At 31.2% G+C, this 24,441-nt stretch overlaps 2 pseudogenes; one reads left to right on the top strand and one right to left on the bottom strand.

Moving 5' to 3' along the window:
• Window positions 1–22,647, top strand: part of LOC107169310 (uncharacterized) — a 28,111-nt pseudogene extending 5,464 nt beyond the window's left edge.
• Window positions 16,061–18,363, bottom strand: LOC149061198 (uncharacterized; annotated as a pseudogene).
• Window positions 22,648–24,441: the final 1,794 nt, after the last annotated feature.

Genomic DNA, 24,441 nt, shown 5'->3' with positions numbered 1-24,441 from the left:
GTTTCTACACATTTTAGTATGGAATCACTATCCGTATTAATCGTGGATGTATTTGAATCATATTCTCCGTAATGATGCGAGTTCTCATCAGAATGACTATCTGTAAAATATGTTGGTGAACTTATTGTAATCGCGGGGCTCTCTTCGTAAAATTTTAGTGATATTTCTTTATTGGAATTAGTATCAGAATAATATCTTGGTGAACTTATTTTCGTTAGACTTTCTGCATATGGTGGTGATTTTTGTTCACCGGACTTTGCATAATGTAAACCTTCTTTATTAGTGTCAATTTCTACATTAAGTCCAGAACCGTCTTTGTTGAATTGGCTTTGGTTATTATGATGAATTTCTGTGTCTTTTAATAAACAACCACTTGACTTTAATAGGGACATGCCACGGAGCGAAGATATATGATTTTCTAAAAACAATTCAATATCCGTGGGTAGTGAAATATTTTTAAACGTAACATTCTTTAATTTTTTAAAGCTTGATTCGACGGCTGCAGAACTCACCGTTTCACCTCCATAACCAAAAATGGGTACCATTATAGCCGACCATAAAGGCACTAGCTTCATACATTTTATTATATATGGAACTAGTTCAGGTAAATATAGAGGGTTTATATTATCTCCGGTTTGTAAAAAAGATTTACTCTTATCATAAATTTGTTCAACAAGTTTTTGAAATGGATTATTTAAACTTCCTAAAGCTTCATTCAAATTTTCCTGTGAATGTACTATATATATGTCTTCGTCGTTTTCCGGATCTAATACTGTTTCTAATACACTTTCATTATCCATTAAACCAGTTGCACTAACAAAGATAATTTTTTGTTTGTGAATTTCACATGGAGTATTTTCTCTGGTTATTTTGTCAGTACCATCTGTTTCATTTGTAAGTACAATGAAGAGACTTAACAACAAAGAACACATCGATTCTAGACATTGACTCTTTATTAACATACAAAATGACCGGAGTATAACCTCTCTAACTCTTCTTGCTACAGTTTTGAGTGGTGGCCATTTGGTAATTAATTTTAAAAAATGAGCAATATCTGTCCTTACGAAACATCTAGGAATCCAGTGTTTGTTAGCTGGAAGATTGTTCACAATTAAATCGGCACAAGCATTAATATAATCTTGGAGAGAGGAGTACTGAGTAAAACATTGTACCACTGCCGATAGTATTGCCAATGACTGATCGCATACCGTTGTTTTTGGCAACGGCACATCACTTTTTTTCCAATTAGCAAGCTAATTAAAAATTGCAACATTACTATGTCTTTCACTAAGCATATTACTGATGGTAAAACTAAATTCATTTTTCTGATCATAAACCAAAGCTTCATAAAGAAATATATACTTTGTTTTTTCATTATCATATTTTTTAAAATTCGAAACTACAGAACCAGTTGCATCTAAAATAATTTGTGGATACTTAGATTCACGTGCATAATTTCTGTATAAGTGAATCTGCTCTCCAGTATGGTAATGCACGAAAAATGGATCGAGACCTATGTCATTAATTACAGTTTTAAATTCAATTTCAGTTTTCATAATACATATAGCGGTCAATTTTTCTGAATGTCTTTGATTATTTAAGCGTTGGCGTCTTTTTAAATTTCTCAAAACATGTCGAGTTGGAATTATAGCTGGTTCATGATCACCTAAGTATAAATAAAAAAATCGGGTAAGTGAGTATCGCTCTGCTGTACATTAAGGGGTGGGGTGGACTTCGGACTAGGGTAGGTTAAATTTGAATGCAATGATGGGTATTATTGTATACGAAAAACGATTCTGAACGGAGATGATTTGACAGTCTACTGTCTAGGATATATTATACTTAAATATTGTCATATATTCTATTTTGAAACAAATTCAAACATTTAAGTAAAAGTTTGAAGATCTTACGTTTAGTAATTTTTTAAAAATAACAAAAATCGAAAATTATTTATTAGTAAAACGTTATTTTACACGTGTATTTTTGATTTCAAATTAAAATTAAAACTTTAAACACTCGTAAAATTGTTTAAATTGAATAATCTTCAAACTTTTAGATTCTGAACGAAGTGAAGAATGTATTGATTTTACAATGATGTGTGTTTTTTTTTTGTGTCTGTGTACAGCATAACTAGTCGAAATAATGCTACAATTTCAAACTATGGGGGTGGTTTCCGATGTAAAAGTGAATATCCTTGGTGCATTATAGAGGTCAAAAGTTAACATTTTCCAACAGTTTTCAAAAAAATCGAGAAAAAAAATTATAAGAATACATGGACACAATTTTTTTTTATAAGCATTTGAAGTTCAAATATTAACAAAAATTCGTCAAAATCATGAATATTTGCAAATTATTTTGTAGGTATAATTCATAAAAATATTTTTGTATAAGTATCTAAGAGTTGAAAATTTAATACAAGGTTTTTCATAAGTTTAGCTTACAATAATTATTATAAAATAACTTAAATTTTGACGTATTCAGGCCATTAAATCATAAACCACCTTTTTTACCAACCACTGAAAATTATATCCTAGGCTGACAAATCATCTTCGATCAGAATCGTTTTTCGTATACAATGATAATTATCATTGGATTCAAATTTAACCGTCCTACAATATATTATAATGATCCACACGGCACCTAATGTACAGCAGAGCGGTACCCACTTGCTCGCTTTTTTTATAATTATTCTAAGCTTAACTTATGGACAACATAGTATTAAATTTTCAATTCTTAGCTTTTGAAAGTAAAATATTTATAAATTTTTAACTACCAAATAGTGAAAAATATTCATGATTTTGACGAATTTTTGTCAATATTTGAACTTCAAATACTAATAAAAAAAAATTGTGCCTATGTATTTTTGTAATTGAGAGTAATAATAATTACTCTTAAAAATTATAATTATTTTTAATAATGAGAGTTAGAAAAAGTTATGTGGACCCTCTTATTAAATTTTCAAGTAATTTGTCACAGCTAAATTTTTGTTATCAACATTTATAAAAAAGAAATAAAAAAAAATGATTATTTCAAATGCCTATAAATAGCTCAAAAAAAGTCAAAATATTTTGAAAATCAAATCACGTAAAGAAAATGGCGATCTAAATAACTGGTAAATTTTTCAAATATTTACGACTTATAGTATTTGAATAACAACAAATATCAAAAATCGTTTGAGGCTAAACCATTATTTAACGCGGTTTTGTAAAAATTTAAATTTCAAACACTCCTAAAAATTTTTAGTCCGGTAGAGTTTTTTTTACAGATATTTGAAGAAAAATTTATGGAGAACCTTGTACCAAATTTTCAAAACTTAGTTATAAAAGAAAAAATTTTTACGATTTTTTAACCACAAATTTACTTGCAAATTTTCGCAATTTTTACATGTTAAAAACACTTTTTTTTTATCACTTTAAGAACAACTTATAAGAAACCTTGTATTCAATTTTCAAGATTTTCTGGCCACCCAAAAAATTTTTATCGGCATTTGAAGATAAAAAACTTAGAAAAGTCGAAAATTTAAATTGTCTATAAGTAGCTTAAAAATGGTCAAATTCTTTGAAAATTTAACTGTGTATGGAGAACGCTAATATAAACATTTGGTGAATTTCAAGTATTTACATCGATTAGTTTTTGAGTTATAGCAAAATAAAAATTCGATTTTGTCGAAAACCAATTATGCGTTAAAATTCCTGTTTTTTTTTAAATATAAATTTTATTTTTCCCGGCGCTTTTAAAAACAACTTGGAGTTTTAAATTTTGACTTCCTGAATGTACCTTGATGCTGCGTTACCCAAACAGTGATGACAAACACAAAATAAAACATTCATGGCTCCGCACGGAGTTTAATACTCACCAAAAAATTACGACTGTTTTATTATTCCTAATATGGTACAAATATGTTAAAAGCATATAAATATATCTGATATTATCTAATCTAAATAATATGCAAACAATTTAAAAATTCTGATTTTGATCAACTGTATTTAACATTTATTTAAAGTTGAAACTAAGTAAACCTTATTTTTTAAATAATTATATACTTCATAGTTGATAATTTTTTTTTTAATCACCAGGCAATTGTATTTGAATTTTCGGTACTTACCTGTTTTCATTAGACGTACAGCTTCCTTTTCTCTGTATGTCTCGCACGAAATCCCTTGTTCTACTATAGACGATAACGCTTTTTCTATAACAGGACCTATCATACGTCGTATTTTAGTAGCTTTATGCAGTTCATTGAAATTCCCAACATATGTACATTGCATAAGTACTCTATAATAATATATTATATAAAATATTTTCTTCATATTCTTTAAGTTAATATTACCTAGAATTTTCTGGTGGTTTTTCAGATACTATTCCTTTAAAATAGGATCCACAATCAGAACACCGCCCAACAACAGACACATAATTTTCACCATTTGGTGACACTTTCGCTCGGTGAAATGAAAGGCAGCATGGTAATTGTGTGTGTATCCAAAAATGTTCTGCAATTAATGGTGTCCATGTGTTTTTGGGTAAAACTTCATAGGTTTTAAAACGCTTAAGAGGTCGTTTTTTATCCATTAAATTATATTTAACCTGTTGTGGTTGAATTGTCTTCCATTCGTCAGATGAGAATGTAATAACAAATTTTTTAACAGCAAAATCTTCGTCACTATCCAATTCGTCAATAGACTCGGAATCTATAACATAGAGTCAGTTTATATAACTAAAAATGCATGGAATACACAAATTACATTTGAATTGAAACTGAACTAACCATCATTATCGTCTAAATTATTGAGTATATCATTTTTGGGTAATACTACATCTGGTGTTTTAATTGGCGTCAAGCCGAGTTTTTCTTTTACTCCATGGTATCCTTTGTAAAGAAATACATGCAGAGCATTGTTGGACATTCGATTATTTAATTCAAAACTTATATCCTGCCATACGTGGTTTGTAGCTACAACTACTTCTAATAAAAAATACAACAATAAATGTTGTAACAAATGTAACAACAAAAAAAAAGTTAAATATTGTTATTAAGACTATTATTAATGTGTGTCAACATTTAAACTTTAAATGATTATAAAACCAAAACGCGCATAATATGTATTTTTCAAATTTTTCAAATTATATTGTAACAATATATCAGAAGTATTGTATAACATTTTCACGCTATTTTACCCAACAAAAAAATTTTATTTACATTTATAGAAAATATATTATATTAAAATATATATTGTAATAGGGTGTATTAAATATTTAGTTTAAAAAATCGTTAATTTTATGAATCGTAGAACTGATTAAATGCGATTAATAATATTATGTTCCATTTAATTGGTTTTAGTTTTATTAGGTATTCATAAATAAAAAAAGGATCATTAAACAATTACTTAAATTATAGGCAATTTTAAGTTATACTACGAGTTTTATACATTACTTATTAATTTATATAAATTATTATTATTGACTTAAAACTAAATATATTACTACATAAACTTGCCTTAATTATATGTGTGTGTATTTATAATGATATTATTACTTACTTTTTTCTCCATTCACTTCAGTTATTACTCTGTCCTTAAATTTAAGTATAATACTTATAATTTCACCAGGGCAGATCGTTGGTTTTCGGCCTCTCATTTTAAATGTACAATGGATTTAAACAACTCAATTACTAGGTATGAAAAATATATACGGAAAATACGCTAAAAAATACTAATCGAAAGCGCGTAATAGAAAATTAATCAAATATAAGATATTATGATTATAGTACGACACTCGGTAGTAATAGTCAGGATAGTCAAGACTAAAATGAAAAATATATTTGGAAAAAGTGATTATTATTTATTTCTGTACAACATCAAAAGTATTCAATGATCTATTAATATTAATGTCAATATAATACATATATAACTTGATTTGCAATACTACGTTATTAAAATTAGTTGGTTTATTTGGGAAAATACCTAACTATACGTGTATACAGAATGTAACATATACCATAATAATAACTACAGACATTAATGTTAAACTGTGTACACGAATCCATGATATTATATTATATTATGTTGTAGATACCTTTTAATATATGTAGTAGGTAATTTGAAAAAGAAAAACACTATAAACAAATTGAAAAATAATTTTCAATATATTAATAGGAATAGGAATTAAATGATTATAAAAATTATTGTATCAGTGTATAATATTCTATTATAGGAATATTACCATAATGATTAATGAAATTCTTTTAAATTAAATTAATATTTATTTAGATGACATGAAATCCAAACCAATGCCAGTCAAATCTAATACACAGGTACCTTGCGAATTTTTAATTTACACAATATGATATTTATTTTATACAATATATAAAGGTAATGGATCATATATTGTACATTAGGTAATAAACTAATAAACGTTTTAAAACTTCATCCTTAAATTTGTTCTTTTCTCAAAATCTAATACCTACAGATAGTTTTTACCATACATCTTACGTATTATGTAGACATACGTAATAATCACGATGTAGAGAATATAAAACTGGTTACTGCTATACTTGTTAATTTTAACCGTCACGGATAATGATACAATTAAATTCGTATATCAATGTAAATTGTACAATCTAGTGGGAGTTACAATATTAGTTAGTAATATAATATAAAATATTTTTATTATAAAATAATATGTAATTTACTAGCTGGACACAGCAATACGTTTTTGTGATTATGCGAGTAGTATATATTATCAGGTAGGCAATCTATTATCTAGTATATTAACAGGTAGGCAGTTTTTAAGTTCTTGCGATTGCCGGCGAACGAAGATCGTACAAATTTTGAAAACGGTCGTACAAATTCATACAAATTACGTACTAAAACATAGGACTGGAAAAAATTCGAAAACGCTAAAATTTGTCCGCGGGGTGGGGCTGGGGTGACGTCGGTTTTTAAGTTCTTGCGATTGCCGGCGAACGAAGATCGTACAAATTTTGAAAACGGTCGTACAAATTCATACAAATTACGTACTAAAACATAGGACTGGAAAAAATTCGAAAACGCTAAATTTTGTCCGCGGGGTGGGGCTGGGGTGACGCCGGTTTTTTAGTATTTGCGATTGCCGGCAAACGACGTTCGTACAAATTTTGAAAATGGTTGTACAAAGACATACAAATTACATACTAAATTATGGTGTAGGTTAGAGTATGAATTATTTAATGTTAACCTTGGGTGGGGCTGAAATCACATCACCCCAGCTCCATCCATTGTTTTTGGTTGATTACGAGAAAACCAAGGCCGCACAAATTTTGAAAGTTGTCATACAAATTACATACTAAATATTGGTAAATAAATTTTTCAAAATTTCCAAATGGGTGGGGCTGAGGTGATGCACGTTTTGATGGGGACTTGCAAAACTGGACATCATTTCTTGATGAGTTTAACGCCAGATTTCATAACAACCTAGTATTGTCTGATGTACAGCGCTTACAGTTTTTAAAGTCCTGTCTAATTGGTCCTGCAGCAGAAGTGGTGCGTACCATTCCCACAACTGATGCCAACTACCGTATAGCTTATGATGTCCTTATAGAAAGATATGAAAACAAGTCACTCATTATCCAATCTCATATTCGGTCATTGTTTCAATCACCGCAAGTACACAAGCCTACTGCCAATGAATTACGACAACTGCATCACCATGTTGTATCTCAAGTAAACGCACTGAAGGCACTTGGGCAACCAAGTTAAAGACTGGGATGCATGGCTAGTGACATTGTTGTGCTGCAGACTGGATTCAACCACCGTAGGAGAATGGCAACTATTACAATTGACCAAGGATCTTCCTAAATTCACTGATCTGGAAAAATTCTTGGCCAACCGTGTGTCTTCGTATGAGGTTGGTGATGTAGGTAATCAGTCACTCCAGCTCAGACAGTCTACTGGGGTTCGTCCACTGCAAAAAAGAGTACTATTCACTAATCAACTCAACAGCGTTCCTTTTAAGGAAAGACAATGTATAGTATGTCCAGAGCAACATCGGCTTTCAATTTGTGAAAGTTTCAGTAAAATGCCTTTGTCTGAACGCCAGGATGTAGTATTCAAAAACAGGTTGTGCTATAATTGTTTGTTTCCTGGTCAAGTTTGTCAATGTCGTGGTGGTAATTGCAACAGATGTGGAAAACGACACAACACTAAGTTGCACAGTGATGCACCATTCTACCCTCCTGGTCCATCTAATGAACAATCGCAAATTGTTAAGAAACCCAGCACTTGCTTTGAGTTACAAGGACTTCATGAATGAGTACCTAGAGTTAGGCCACATGGAAGTGGCTCAAAATACTAATGGCCCCACATACTACCTTCCGCATCACACAGTGTTCAAGTCTAACAGCTTAACTTCAAAAATGCGTGTAGTCTTCGATGGTTCTGCTACAACTAAGTCTGGTCACAGTCTCAATGATATTCTACTATGTGGACCAACTGTGCAACCTGATCTAATTTCCATAATTTTAAGATTTCAAATTCATAAAATTGCTCTTACTGCAGACATAGCTAAAATGTACAGGCAGATACGAGTTTCACCTGAAGATTGCGATATGCAAAGAATATGCTACAGAGAGAGCTCTGCTGAACCATTGAAAGACTATCGACTTCTTACTGTGACTTATGGCACCAGAGCTGCGTCATTTAGCGCCACTCGCTGTTTACTTGAACTAAGTTACAATGTCAGAAATCATGCAACTCAGCGCGTAATTCAACAAGATTTTTATGTTGACGATCTGCTTAGTGGTGGTCAAGATGAAGCGGAGTGTTATGAACTTTTTCAAGACCTAGCTGAGGAACTTAACAAGGCTGGTCTACCCCTTCTCAAGTGGTGTTCAAACTCGAATTTAGTTATGTCAAAAATGTCAATTTCTGAACGTGATCCTACTTATCTGTTGTCTATTAGTGAAGAAGATACTGTCAGCACCCTAGGTCTTACTTGGCAACCAAGTAACGACTGCTTCAAATTCATTTTCAAGGATTTATCCAGGTCTCTCCACATGACAAAAAGAACACTACTTTCCAATATAAACAGTGTATACGATCCAGTGGGATTCCTAACGCCTGCATTGATTCGAGGAAAAATGTTTATGCAACAGTTATGGTCTTCAAAGTTAAACTGGGACACACCACTGTCTATTGAACTACAAACAAAATGGGTAAATTTTTATCAAGGTCTAAAGGTGTTAGAGCGGTTATCAATTCCACGTCGTGTACCATTTGACAGTACTACATCGGTGCAGCTCCATGGGTTTTGTGATGCATCACAAAATGCTTTTGGTGCCTGCATTTACTTTCGATCAACTACCACATCGCAATGTCAACTATACTGTTCCAAATCTAGAGTAGCTCCACTGAAGCCCAGCACGATTCCACGTTTGGAATTATGTGGCGCCCTTCTTTTGGCAGAGTTAGTCAGTATGGTTGGAAAAGAGCTGGAACGCATCAACATTCGCTGTGACCCCAGTAATGTCACCTTATGGTCTGACTCATCCATTGTGATATCCTGGATCAATAGTGACAAACCACTAAAATCGTATGTTTCCAACAGAATAGCGCAAATATTGGATATAACTAAACCCTCTCAATGGCGCCATGTTTCAACAACAAGTAATCCTGCTGATGTTATTTCACGTGGATGCTCAGCTGAATCATTGTTATCGAATGAACTTTGGTGGACCGGTCCTAAGAGGTTGAGTCAAAATGAAGAGCTTTGGCCATCCAACAGTGTCATTCATACTGAATTACCCGAGGTCAGAGTAATTCGGCCTGTTCTTGTAGTGACTCAAACGCCAGATTTTCAATTTGCCGAAAGATATTCTTCCTGGTCCAGAATGACCCGTATCGCTGCAATATGTCCTGAGATTTTGCTACAATGCTCAAACCAAGATAGTATCTGAACGACGATTAAAGGCTCAAGTGTAGCTGAACTATCCAATGCTACCACAGTACTGTTGCGAAAAATGCATTCCGTGTCATTTTCATCAGAAATTGCCGAGCTTAAAGCTATCAGACCTGTTGGACGTCGTAGTGCATTACGCTCTTTAAATCCGTTTCTCGATCAAGATGGTCTTTTGCGAGTAGGAGATCGACTCATAAATTCTGACATTGCTTACACTAGCAGATGTCCAATTGTATTACCAGCTAAAGGTAGAATCACACAGCTAATCTTTGAGTACGAACATAAGCGTTTGATTCACATTGGCCCCAGAGGATTGCTGGCCAACATTCAACTTCACTACTGGCCGATTCGTGGTCGAGTTATTGCTAGACAGACTGTCAGACGCTGCATAATTTGTTTCCGGTCCAGCCCGTCTCTGTCCACGCCATTCATGGCACCACTTCCACGGGAACGAATTAATATTGAGCGTCCCTTTGCCAGAACTGGTGTTGATTTTTGTGGACCAATCCTAATTCGAAGTGGCATACGTAGAGTAGTCAGCATTAAGTGCTATATTGCAGTATTCGTTTGTTTTGTGACTCGTGCTATCCGCCTGGAACTAGTTAGCGGACTTACCACTGAGGCCTTTCTAGTATCTCTCATGAGGTTTATCTCTCGTTGTGGCCCTTGTAACCAAATTTATACTGACAACGGCACAAACTTCGTGGGAGCCAACAAGGTCCTACATTCATACTTTTCACCAGCCAAGGGACAACGTACAGTTGAAGACTCTCTCTCAGATCTCAAAATTCAATGGCACTTTATACCATAGACCTTATACTCATAGACGGAACATCCAGGCGGGATGCGGGTGGGTGGTGCGGTCTTTCCTAGCGTGCCAGCAGTGATGCCATTCCTTGCGACCAAAAACATTGTTATTAACACATACCATATTATAATATTACAACTTCATTATTGTATACTGCATAGACCAAAGCCAAATAGACTTATAAATTATAATCAGCTAGACTATATTACTATAATAGTTCTATTGTAATTTGTAAGTAGGTACTAGTAAGTTGTAAGTAGTACCTAGTATAAAATAAGTTTAATATATGCTTTTTATAAAAATGGTGAAGAAAGCAGCTCTTGGACGACAGACTATATTATATAGTATATATGATATTATCTAACTGAACATTTTATAATAATAAATATAGAATAAAATGTAATAATGTAATAAATATGTAAATAATAATGTACCTCACATCAGGCAATACACTAGAACATCGCCTTTTTGGAGTAACACAAATACTATTTGTTGATACGATTGTGATTTTTTCGGGCAACAGAGTTTCTTGAGAAGTTGACTCAAAAACTGCAATTTTGAATTACAACAAAATTATTTAAAAATAAGACTGAAATGTTAAGATTTAACTGTAAACTATTATTTATTATTTACAAAATATAAACGGTAGATACCTGTATTTGTGGATTCTAATAATTCTGGCTGTTTAGATTTTATATTTTCTGGAATAGCAATACTTGTTAAGTAGCCATTTGGTAAAAAGTCTTCATTAGAAAAATGAGCCTCACAAACTCTATATGACGGTAGATATAGGCTAATTCCACAAGCTTTTAACCACAACTTCTTGTGACCTTCATCCTTAGGAAAGCTGAAATAAAATTAATAAAAAATAAAACTATTTATGTATATTTAGTTGTAATAGTTGAGCTATAATTCTTTAAATATTGGTAGCTAATAAAAAAAAAAAGTATTAAAACATATATTTAAAGAAAAATATTTTTATAGAACAAACCACGAAGATACACATGAAAAATATAAGGAAACTATTATGACTATTATGTTAAAATATGATTATTTTACTTACGAATAAAATGATTGGCCACCACTTCTTTCATAAACATTGCAAATGATACACTTCCTAGGCATCTTAGTACAAATTTGAAAGTTGAGACTAAATTAAACAATACAAATAAGGAAAATCGGCAAAACTCAAGAAAAACACTTGTTGAAAGAATTGAAAATTTCAAATCAGAACCAGAAAATATATAACAGTAATATACTATTGTGATAGTACGCGGTGTGTTGATAAGTCGCAGGCGCAACAGAATTAAAAATTATTGTACAATACGATAGGCCTTGTGCGCATGTGCGGAGTGCGGGCGTGCGTCCTTGATCAGCGCCCTCACGCTTGGACGCCGGAATTACAACCACGTTCCGTCTATGAGTATAAGGTCTATGCTTTATACCCCCTTCTGCTCTCAATTTTGGTGGTCTATGGGAGGCAGCTGTGAAGTCTGCAAAAAGACATTTGTTTTGACACCTTGCTTTGCCGAATCGAGGCTGTATTAAACTCTCGCCCAATATCTCCAATGTCTGATGATCCATCCGATCTCAATGCACTGACCCCAGGCCATTTTCTAATAGGAGGAAGTTTGACACTACCCGCTGAACCTGACAGCTTTGGAATACCGCTCAACAGAGTGAAAAGATGGGAGTTGGTTAAGATGCAAGCTCAAACCTTTTGTAAATGGTGGAGCGCAGAATATCATCCACAACTACACAAAAGAGGTTGCTGGCTATCAAAAAATGATAACGTTAAAGTAGGTTCATTGACTATTTTAAAGGAAGACAATACACCATCCCTCAAATGGAAAATGGTCAGAATCATAAAGGTCCATCCTGGAGATGATGGAATTGTTCGTGTGGTTACTATCATTAACTCGGCTGGCAGGAAGTTTCAACGTCCAACATCTAAAATTGCAGTGCTGCCCAATCACGAGGACGAAGAGGATGCAGCCCAATCACAAGGATGAAGAAGATGTTACCTAACCACTCTTCATACATCGTTATCTGAAATGTATCTCTGTATAAGCATTCTATTGCTCATTTGTATTTTTTATAATTATTTTTTTATGACTATGTATGCCAGTTTTATCAGCATGTGTTCAAATTTATAGTTTCTATGTTAAATGTATTGTATCTAATTTTGAAAGATTTTTACCCTTTCAAAGGGGGAGTATGTTCGCGCCAAAATGGCTTTTTCTAGTATTTGTATCTGTCATGTCTTTATGTTGTTATGTTCCGTAGTGGTCTTATCACGCGTCGCTGCTGCGCGGTCGACCTGGCATCAGCTGTGGTGTGCTGACCACCCAGTGCGTGTGTGAGACCGTTACGTTATCTGTTATTGTTGTTTTTAAAATTTGTTCTCTATTAATTCGTGTAAAAGTATCTAAAAGGGCTCATTGTCACCTGCATTTTTATAGTTGTTCGTATTTCGTGTTGTTGTACAAGTGACACTGACATTGTGATTAAGTGAGTTACCATAAAATTCGGTTAGGTTATAATTTGTTTTCTTTTCGTCGTTTCTTTCTTTACCGCTCGCCACCGAGTAGTGTTCGTACTATTCTATGCTTTTTCTGTTTTCTTCGTCTGCTGCTGCTAAACCACGTTTTTCCGTCCTATATTGTATTGTGTATTAAAACTCTGGTAATCATCGTTCGCTCAACATTTGTTGACTATCATTAATTGTTTTTCCCGTTCTAGGGTGTTCACCTCTAGCCAGAGTTATTGTACAAAACGTGGTTTTGTGTTTATGTACGCAGTAGCAACCATCGTGTTCGTGTATATTGTGAGTTCTACGTTGTGGTACGGCTAGGTGGTCGCACGTGAGCGGGCTGTAATATTTTGTTCCTACTTACGTCCCCGGCACGGTTCGCGTGTGATAAAATCCACCATCTAACGTACCACAGGTGAGTCGTGTTAATGTGTTAAGGCCGACGGGCCTACTTAATATAATTACATTCTTAGGCATAAATTACCATTGTCCATTGTATACACAAAAAAGAAAAAATGTCAAAAAAATGCCAATGCCAACACAAATTTATTTTATTAATATCCTACTCTTAGACCGTGAAGGCACATTCCTTTATTACATAGGAAAGCTCAACTCGAGTCAACAAGTTAACTACCTCCTTTTTCAGTTCAAAGAGACATGTCATTCTTAATTGAGTATTGCAAGGTATTATAATTTATGTTTATAATTCAAAACAAAAAGTATTTTTGTGATTTCTGAAATAATGAAATGTTGTTTTATAAGTTTGTTAATATTTAGGTAATTTGTTAGTTTAAAACTATCAGTTCAATAATTGATTGGTGTCTAGCTTCTAGATACCTACACCAGTTATTATTTTTATGTATGTTTTTGAATTTTTATCCATAAATATTAGTGCTGTTAATTATTTTTTAGGTAATGAAACCTATTTCAATAGCATTAGATGTGTTACAAGGGGAAAAGCATGTGTGTATTGGGTATCTCTTACCAACTATAACAGCAGTAACAAAAGAATTAAATGAATTAAACAATTTAAATTACTGTAAACCATAAGTTAATGCTCTCAAAAATGGATTAAAAAAAATGTAAAATTAATATGTTAAATATTATTATAAATCATGGCTAAATTTTAATGAGTTTTCTATTATTATAAATTTAAAAGAATATTTTACATGTGATGATGGACGAGGTGCTTTTATAGTTTTATACTCGTTAATCACTTAAATATATATATATTTCACTACCTATTTATCTAGTTAAACAGCTGATTTTGAATCAGTTATTTCATATTATTTTTGATATTGTGTATGTATTTAAAAAAAACATATAAGATATTATAAAACAAATTTTTGGTTTTAATTATAAACTGCTAAACATCATCGCATTAGTGTCAATCCCCTATGGTAGCAGTACTCAATTTTAAAAATGCAAATTAAATAATATAATCAAAATCAGTACATTAAAGACGACATAATTTGAAAAAAAATAAAAATCTGTGAAAATATTTACGTTAAATTGAATTAAAATTTTATTTCAGATTCAATAGTTACATGCAGTCTAAACCTCTTCAAGTTTCTTCAGCATTTGTTCCAAAATTTAAATTAACTTGGGTAAGCCCAGAAAATAGAATTGCAACCAAAGGTGATATAATTGATTTTGTGAGTTCTGAATTGATTGAAGAACTCAACATTACTTCTTCTCAAACTTTATCTCAATCTTCAACTGAGCCAATAAAATGACATGGGCTACGGCGCTCTCGGTGGTTGGTATGTGTAACTACCAAATATCCAGGGGTTCTCATACTGTTCATTTCAAAGTACCTTTTTTTTTTTTTAATTATAGCGGTATAGGCTATTGATGAGTATTGGTCATAACAAATAATTAAAAACAAAACTATTGAGATCAATTTTAATGTTTATTGTAAAACATAAAAATTATATAAAATAAATAATCATGCAATATAAGTAATTAATGAAAATAATTTAAACACAAATAAATGTTAATAAATATAAATACATAACAAATAATAATAATACATAATACATATTAATAAATTAGGTAATAACAAATCATTAATATTATTAAGTATACAGTTTAATAGAAAATAAATATTATATTATAATTTATACCTCATTGTATAAAAATTATAAAATAAGTAGGTATTCACAAAATATAAGTAGTTAATGAATATAATTTAAACAAGATTAAATGTTAATAAACAAAAATATATAACAAATAATAATAATACATATTAATGAATAACAATTAATCATTAAGTCACAGTTTAATAAAAAATAAATATTATATTAAAATTTACACCCGATTGTATTTACTAGTAATTTTTTTTTTGAATGACTTATACCATATTATATTAGCTAGAATTTTAATGGGATCTTTTTCACCTGCTCTTATTTGACGTTTCCCACATCAAATTCTATTAACTTCAACACACCAATAGTTGATAAACATTTTAACTATACAATTTAAAATGTTTGCTTCAAAAATATTAGCATGATCAGAACAGCATAAATCACTTAAATCAAAATTAAATGAAGTGTATTTATTAATTTTAATTGTATTTCTTCTAAAGGTTACCTGCCTTATTTAAAATTTAAAAATTTAAAACAAAATTAAAAATTATAAAACAGAACTAAAAATTATAAAACAGAATATATTTATAACAGTTAATAACTATTAGGTAATTAACAAATAAGAAATCGTAATCTTAAAAATACGTTGTATCACAAACTTAAAATTAAATAACTATGGTAATAACTGGTACTGTCCTGGGTAGTTAGATTATATCTTTAGTAACTAGGTAACTGCTTTGGTAACTATTTTGTTTTTCTCAACTCTGTTATTTCAGGTACACAGAATATTTTTTCTTCCGCGTTTACTAAAGAAGGCTGATCGATTTTCTGTATAATTGAACTTGTAGGGTACCACAACACATCTTTGATTTCTGGCCACTTCCACTCTGCTTCAACCATAACCATTGCACTTATTTCATACATTTGTATTTTTTTTTTTTTTTACTTTTCTAATTATACCGGGAAAATATTCTTTTTCATACTCAATAATAACATAGTCTCCGACTTTATAATCACATAAAATATAGTTTGTATTTTTCTTAAATTTTTTTGGCGGAACTACAGGTTCAGATTCAGAGTCAGATGTAGAATCGTTATCATTACTTTCCTTTTCATTTGCTGCAATTTGTTTTGCTTCGACAAGTTTTTGTTTTTGTATTCTTGTTTCTCGTCTTTTTTTTAATTGCTTCTTCCTTTTCTTTTTTCTCGGTTTCTTTTTCTTCTTGAATGTTTCTCCACTGTTCAGAAGTTATGGCATAAGGTACAGGAGGTGTACTATTTTTTTTGTTAGGATTGATCATTTCAGCACTTGTTGGCCACGGCATATGTTTTAGCCATAAGTCATCTAAACTAGTACTAACCTCCGTATAGCAATTTCCATCGGTTTCCTGTATATCTAGTTCATTTGTCACATTTTTGTCGGTTGAATATGTAACTTGTGTTTCTGGGGTTATATTCAATGGATCAATATTGCTAGTGTCGTATAATATACCATCAATTTCAATTGGAATGTCTAAAATGTTTAAGTTTGATAACGAAATATCGGAATTTGATAGCGTATTCTCGATTAGTTGTTCCACTGGCTCTGTATTACATTCAATCATTCCTATTCTTTCATCACATATATTTAAAAGTTGTTCTAAATAATTTAGCTCTTTTTCACAATTATTTTTACCCATGTTTGCTTCTAATAAATAGAGTGAAGTTTTTTTTGTGGTGATAAAATCGGACTTTGTTGGTACCCAAGATGAAGATGCTACTGGTTGTTCATTGCTATTTAAGCTATCGTGTTCACTATTATTACTGCAGACCTCTTTAAAACGATTAGAAATGCATTTGTTGTAATTTACGGCATCAGGATTGAATGGGTATAGACCACAAACACGAAAATCATTTATAATAGATTCAATAGTAATATTATCAAATGCTTTTTTAAATAGTGTTCCGAAATCAGATGTAGTTATAATTTTCGCGTGTCTATTAAAGCGTTTTTCATCATTATCTTTTTTGTTTTCACGAACAACATTTTTCCAAAATGATTTTAATGGCTTGAGTCACAGTGGTTGGATACATCACATGGTTGAAGAATGTGTGTGGCATTTGGTGGTAGACAAAAAATGTGTGTTTTTTTTAACACAATACTCAGATAGTTCTAGACTAAGGTGACTTTTATGCCCGTCAAGAAAAAGTAACACAGGAAATTTAACTTGTCTTTGAACCAGATTATGATAGAGAGAATTAGCAATATATTCGAAAAATGCAGGTGAAACCATCCAACCGCTATCAGAACGACCTATGACATACATTTCGGGTAATGCACTTGCAATTAATTTTGGTATCCTTTTATAGGGGAACATTATCATGGGTGGAAATTTATAGCCATCTGCGGAAAAAGTGCATAATACTGTTATACATTCTTTTTCTGAACCTCTACATATTTCGTAAAAATCTGGCATTTTTTTAGGACAGAGAAGTTTACCACTAACAGGACATGTTTGCATGCCTGTTTCGCCACAATTGATAATTCTAGCAGGGTCATCAAATATATCCGTACAATTTTGTTCAGTTATAAACTTTTGGACCTCACAAAACCATTCCCTTATCTTTTCTTCAGTGACTGCAGCCACGAGCTTTCGATATAATTTCGGTATTTCGTTTGGTTATTTCACTATGTCTTTTCAAAAACAGCTCAAACCATTATGACCATATACTTGCAAACGATAGTATGCGTCCTAATAAATTACGTCGAAATATTGAGACCAAGCATCCTGATCTAACAGATCAGCCACTCTCTTATTTTGAAACAAAGCTAAAAAACCAAAAACGTCCAAGACAAAAATTAAGTAGTTTACCAAAGTCAATGTAAAAGCTATGCACGCTTCATACCTGATAAGTTTATGAATTGCAAAAGCTGGTAAACTGCACCCAATCGAAGAGAATTTAGTGCTACCAGTGATAAAAGATGCAGTTGGAGTAATGTTTGGTGACAAGAGTTCAAAAGACATTAAAATGATACCACTATCAAATGATACAGTTGAACGTAGAATTAATGAAATGTCTCAATGGACAGAAGATGAGTTAATTCAAAGAGTTCGTAAAAGTAGATTTTTCTCACTACAACTAGATAAATCTACTGATGTTCATGGTTTATGCCAGCTGCTTGTATTCATACGTTATATATGGATATGGAAAATGGAACAACGGACCTCATGAAGATTCTTCGTTTTTTGGGAACCAATTATTCGAGGTACTAGTGAAGAAATCTTCAACACCCTAGATTCTTATATCAATAAAAAAAGGTCTTGATTGGGTGGAATGTGTCGGATTATGCACAGACGGTGCTAGAGCTATGTGTGGTAAAAATAATAGTACTCACTGCAATATTCACAGAGAAGTTTTTAGTATCAAAACACAAGCCAGATTACTTAAAAAACGTTTTGAAAACTTTCGTGAAAATAGTCAACTTCATTAAGACAAAGCGATTGCAATCACGCTTGTTTGAAAAGTTGTGCGAAGAGATGGGAAATTCTCATACATCACTTTTTTTACATACTGAAGTACGTTGGCTGTCAAAAAGTAAAGTATTAACACAACTTGAGGAACTCCGTAAAGAAGTTGAATTTTTTCTAAAAGAAAAAACTGATTTGGCACAATCTTTGTACAATGAAAAATGTATTCTGAAACTCACGTATTTAGCTGATATATTTTCGAAACATAACGAACAAAATGTATATAACAAAGCACACAAGTAGCCGATCTATTTGCGGTTCATGACAAAATTAAAGGTTTTATGAAAAAACTTACTTTATGGCAAAGTAAAATTATGATTGTTTTGAAACATTTCAAATTTTTATAATTGAAAATGATATAAAAGTAGCTGATGACATAATTTGCCATGTCTGTTAGCATTTAATTTCGTTCAAAGATAATTTTAATTTTAACTTTCTTGAAGAAATTAAAAAATATGATCAAAATAGCTGGGTTGTGAATTTCGTTTCAGATATCCACTTGGATATCGATAAAAGCCGACAAAAAACTCATAGATATCCTAAAAATTCATCTTTAAAGCTTCAATTTAGCCGCAATAATGTAATTCAGTTTTGGCTGTCGTCTCAACAAATATTTCCAGTTCTTTCTGCTGAAGCTGTAATACTACTACTACTATTCTCATATTCACACATGTGCGAAGTTGGATTTCGGCAATGGTGGGCATCAAAAACAAACATCGAAACAAGCTAAAGTTATCGAACTCCTTTCGTTTGAAAATAACTAAAATTGACGTCAATGTCAATGGTGTTATTAACCATGATAAAAAACATTCACACTTTTCGTATACACATCATTATTCAAAGTACATTTGTAAAAATATATTAATTATAAACCTATAAAATACTAAATACCCTTTAAAAATGAATACATATTTATACAAATTTTATTTTTATTACTTACTTTTTGAAAAGTGAAACAATGTGGGTCGTGAAAAATTTGTCGGATTAAATTTGGGTTGCGGTACTAAAAAAAATGAGAAGCACTAGTATAGAGTATATTATTGTACAACGCACAGTGCTTTGCAAACATGAACCGTCCATCACAAATAAAAGTCTAATGTAAACATAATATCTAGTACTTGCTACTACAAATACATAATATATTATACGTATCAAATAATGTGGAATAGAGCGATACGATTATAAAAAAACGCTCGATGGAATATTTTTTGGACCCGGACGCGACGCGCGTCGCCGTAGTTCTTTACATCGGTCACCGGGAGCGCTTTTCACAATGTTCCGAGAAATAACTCAGTAGATGCCCATCTATTAGTAATAGCTGTATAGTATCAGCATGAAGACTAGAATTCTAATTTTTAAGAGTATCAGTTACGTAATCATGATTTATGATATTCACCAACACTTAGCACAATTGCAGATATCAGATATCTACACTAATATCTATTATCTAAAATCTTGGTAAATTGCTGATATAAACACGGACTATGGTATCAGAGTTTAGAATCGACTGGTGATAGCGTGCATATCACCACATCGACATAGATAAGAATACTTTTCTAAATGGATTTTCGATGAATATGATTTAAAATCGAATAACTCTCCAGTGTCGGAGTTTGAGGTTTGAGTTTTAAGTTTAAATCGTTTAATTTTTATAATGTCGGATGACTTAAGTAGCTCCGAAGAAGCTAGATCAACAAAAAATTGAAGTCTTCGAAAAAAAAATATGTACACAAATTTCGAACGGAATGGTTATCAAATCCAGATTATTTTCCTTGGCTTAGTTCTAGTAAAAAAGGTTATGAATACTTCAATTGAAAATTATGCAAAAATGTCTATTTGGGAGGGATATCCGCAGTACCGAAACATTTTTTCTCTGAAAAACATAAAATCACTGAAAAGTCCATTAAAAATAATACTAAAATAAATAATATCGCCGCATATAAAAATGCTACTAATTTAAATAAAGACACCAAAATATCCGCGATACGCCTTGCCATGTTCATTTCAGAGCACAATATCGCTTTACGAACATCAGATCATCTTGTATCCCTCTTTAAATCCATCTGTCCCGAATCTAATGTTGTAAAAAATCTTACATGTAACCTTTCTAAAGCAACTGATATTACAAATAATGTCATTGGTATGTATGAATTTGAAAATCTTATAGAGCAAATGAAAACACAATCATTCTCAATAATGATCGATGAGTCAACTGACAAATCCAGTACAAAACATTTGGCTTAGTATCCCGTATGGTTCAAAGTTCAAACTTTGAAGTTAAAGACGAATTTGTAAAATTGATTGAAGTTTCAGATGCAAGTGCTATAGGCGTATATTATTCTATAATACATTTTTTTATTACACATGATATCCCTTACAAACATAACTTGGCTGGTTTTGCATCTGACGCGACGGGGCAAACGTTATGTTTGGTAACAAACATTCTGTTAAGACCTTATTAGAACAAGATGTTCCTTATTTCTTCGTTATTAAATGTCTATGCCATTCGTACGCGTGTAAAAAACTGCCGAACGATGTTGAAAATCTTGTACACTAAGTGTATAATTATACGAAATTTAGTTTCAAACGGCTAAAACAATTTCAAGAATTTCAGGAGTTCTTAGATATGAAACCATATAAGTTATTACAGCCATCACAAACCCGTTGGTTCGCACTTCATGCTTGTGTTAAAAGAATGATTGTCTTGTATAAATCAATTAAATTATATTTCCAAGCTGATCATCTACTTGATAATAAGGCAACAACTATCCATCAAAAACTTTCTAATCCAATTAATGAACTATATTTACATTTTTTAAACTTCATATTACCAATTTTAACAAATCTGAGCATTGAATTCCAATCCCAAAAACCAAACATCCATTGTATCTATTCCAATATGGAAAGAACATATAAAACTATTTTAGAGTGCTACATGAAATATGACTATGTAAAAAATACTGACATACCTCTTATTCAATATAGAAATCCATCAAATTTTTTACCACTTGATAAATTGTATCTTGGAGCTCACTTATGGCTGAATTATCAAAAAATTTTCTATCAAAAACAGACAAGGACATTTTTTTAACTAATAGGTTGAACTTTTTGGTTGAATGTTGTCATACATTTTATAAACGTTTCCCTTTCAAGCTTAAAAAATTTGGATTTTCTTGATCCAAAAAATATGGATGATATAAATATCCATTTCACCTGCGGCTTCAGACTTTCAAATTATATTAGGTCTAATAGGTCTTGATTTAAATGATTTAGACCCTGAATGGAGAACGCTTAGACACACAGTATAGAAATTAATAAAAGTGATGATGTCGTTGAGTTTTGGAGGGCAGTAAAATTACTGAAGAAGGGTAATGATGAAGAAATGTTTCCCAACCTCATTAAATTACCTCACAGCAGTGCAGTAACTGAACGTATATTCAGTGCTATAAATTTAAATAAAACTAAAAGCCGAAATCGTTTATCTACAGAAGTTCTTGAAATTAGAAAACATTGCTAATTGGCATAGAGTTTGTTCTGATAATTTTGATCCCAGTAGTTTAAAACGAATAAATAAGTATACTACCCTTAACAAAAATGCAGTTTCAATTCTATTAAGGAAGTATTATACTTTGTTATTATTTTTTATTTTATAAAAATTTATATAAGATAATTTTTGTTTCATTATTTAGGAAGTTGGTTCGTGATGATTGTCCATCAAATTTAGATGTCCAGGTCACTCCAACATTATGCCCTAGGCAAATGTTATTCAAAAAATGTTGAATGTGATGATATTCCCTGCTCATCTAATACTGTAGACACAGTGGACAGTGGACCCTACTACACTAAATGATATCAAATAATATTAAAGTCACTCCAACATTTTTAAAATGGTTGTATAATTTAACATTATGCCATTATCTATTGTTATATTTAAAACTAATACATTTATATATTTTATATTCATAGTGAAACCTAGTTGAATTATGATATTCCTTGTCTTTCTGCTGTTACTGTTACTCCAACAAGTGATACACCAGAATTGATTTATCAACAAATATTAAAGTCACTCCAACATTTGTAAACTGGTTGTATAACTTAATATATTCTTTTAAATTTTAAATTTCATATTAATATGTACTATTATTGTTCATAGTAATGCCATGTTAGGTACGGTTTCAAAAAAGATCAGCATTTTAAGACAAGGGAGGTACATTGATGATTTGAGTCCCAGTAAATTTTCCACCCCTAGAAGAACTTGAGATAATATTAATCTAATAAAAAAATATGTAAAAATACTTAGAAGAAAAAATAAAATATTAAAACGAAAAAATTCCAGACTAGAAAAGAGAGTTTGTACATTAGAAAATATTGTAAATGATCTAGAAAAAAAATGTTAGTGTCTGAAAATACAGTTAAACATTTAAAAGTAAGAAATTGTAGATTTTGTGTATTAAATGTAGTATATGTGTCTAACAATCTAGGTATACTGAGTGAGGCTTTTATCATGAATCACTCATTATTTTATAAACAATTCACAGTTTTGAAATACTTTTAACATAATGTCAAGTTGTTACAAAACAACATGTTTTTATTTTTGTATATTATAAAAGGATCTCTGTTTATACACAGCATATACATAAATAATCAAAACAGGGTTCTATCCATAGATTACTTATATCATTTTCATTTATTAGTTTCAATCTTAGATAATAATTATCTAAGGTTTCAATAGTTTGCTGTTAATTTTGATATTGGAGTGAATTTACGTTTTTATAAAATATAAGATTATTTAGGGCACAATGCCACAATGTAGGGTTTTCTTGAAATTATTATTTTAAGTAGGTAAGCTATGATAATTTTAAAATATACACTATACAACTTCAAAAAGGCCATAACTTAAATATAATAATATAATATAAATAAAAGTCTATGAAAAAGTCCATAGAGAATATCATCTTATCTTTAAGTTTTATACTAGATCAATTCATTCTAATATCAATATCATAACACATATAAGTGATCTGTCCTTTTAACACGTGACAATTCATTTTTTATTTGTTGAAGTACCTAGTGCTAGTCAAATCATGTATATTTAATATTTATTTTCAGGCATTAAATTCTGTTATACTGAAAAATATTGTTAGTGGTGAATTGAAAAAAAATAAAAAATGTAATCCTGAAATAAAACAATTTACATTAATCCTACAATATTATTCATCAAAAGCTTACATGTATGTAAGAAAATAGTTTTCGAATGTCTTGCCCCATCCAAGAACACTTAGGCGATGGTTTATGGTTATAGATGGGCTTCCAGGTTGGACAAAATGTCAAATGTCTTTCCAATTTCACCCCAAGCCTTATCTTGTGCATTTCTATTTGAATATTCCTTTGTTGTATGATCATACAAACAAGGAAACATTTGTACGGTTTGTACAAATTGTACATTTGTATCTGGGTCGTCTTTCATACTTCTATACATTTTTAATACATGAATATATTAATACATTTTATTAAATTTTACATTATACAATAATGTTTTTGGTTCTAGAGCATTTATAGATAGGTTAGCATACA

Source organism: Diuraphis noxia, unplaced genomic scaffold (genome assembly GCF_037042655.1).
Source record: "Diuraphis noxia isolate RWA-SAM2 unplaced genomic scaffold, SU_Dnox_SAM2 contig0001, whole genome shotgun sequence".
Classification (NCBI taxonomy): domain Eukaryota; kingdom Metazoa; phylum Arthropoda; class Insecta; order Hemiptera; family Aphididae; genus Diuraphis; species Diuraphis noxia.
Note: the sequence above shows the minus strand (reverse complement) of the source record. Positions and strands in the feature narration are given on the sequence as shown.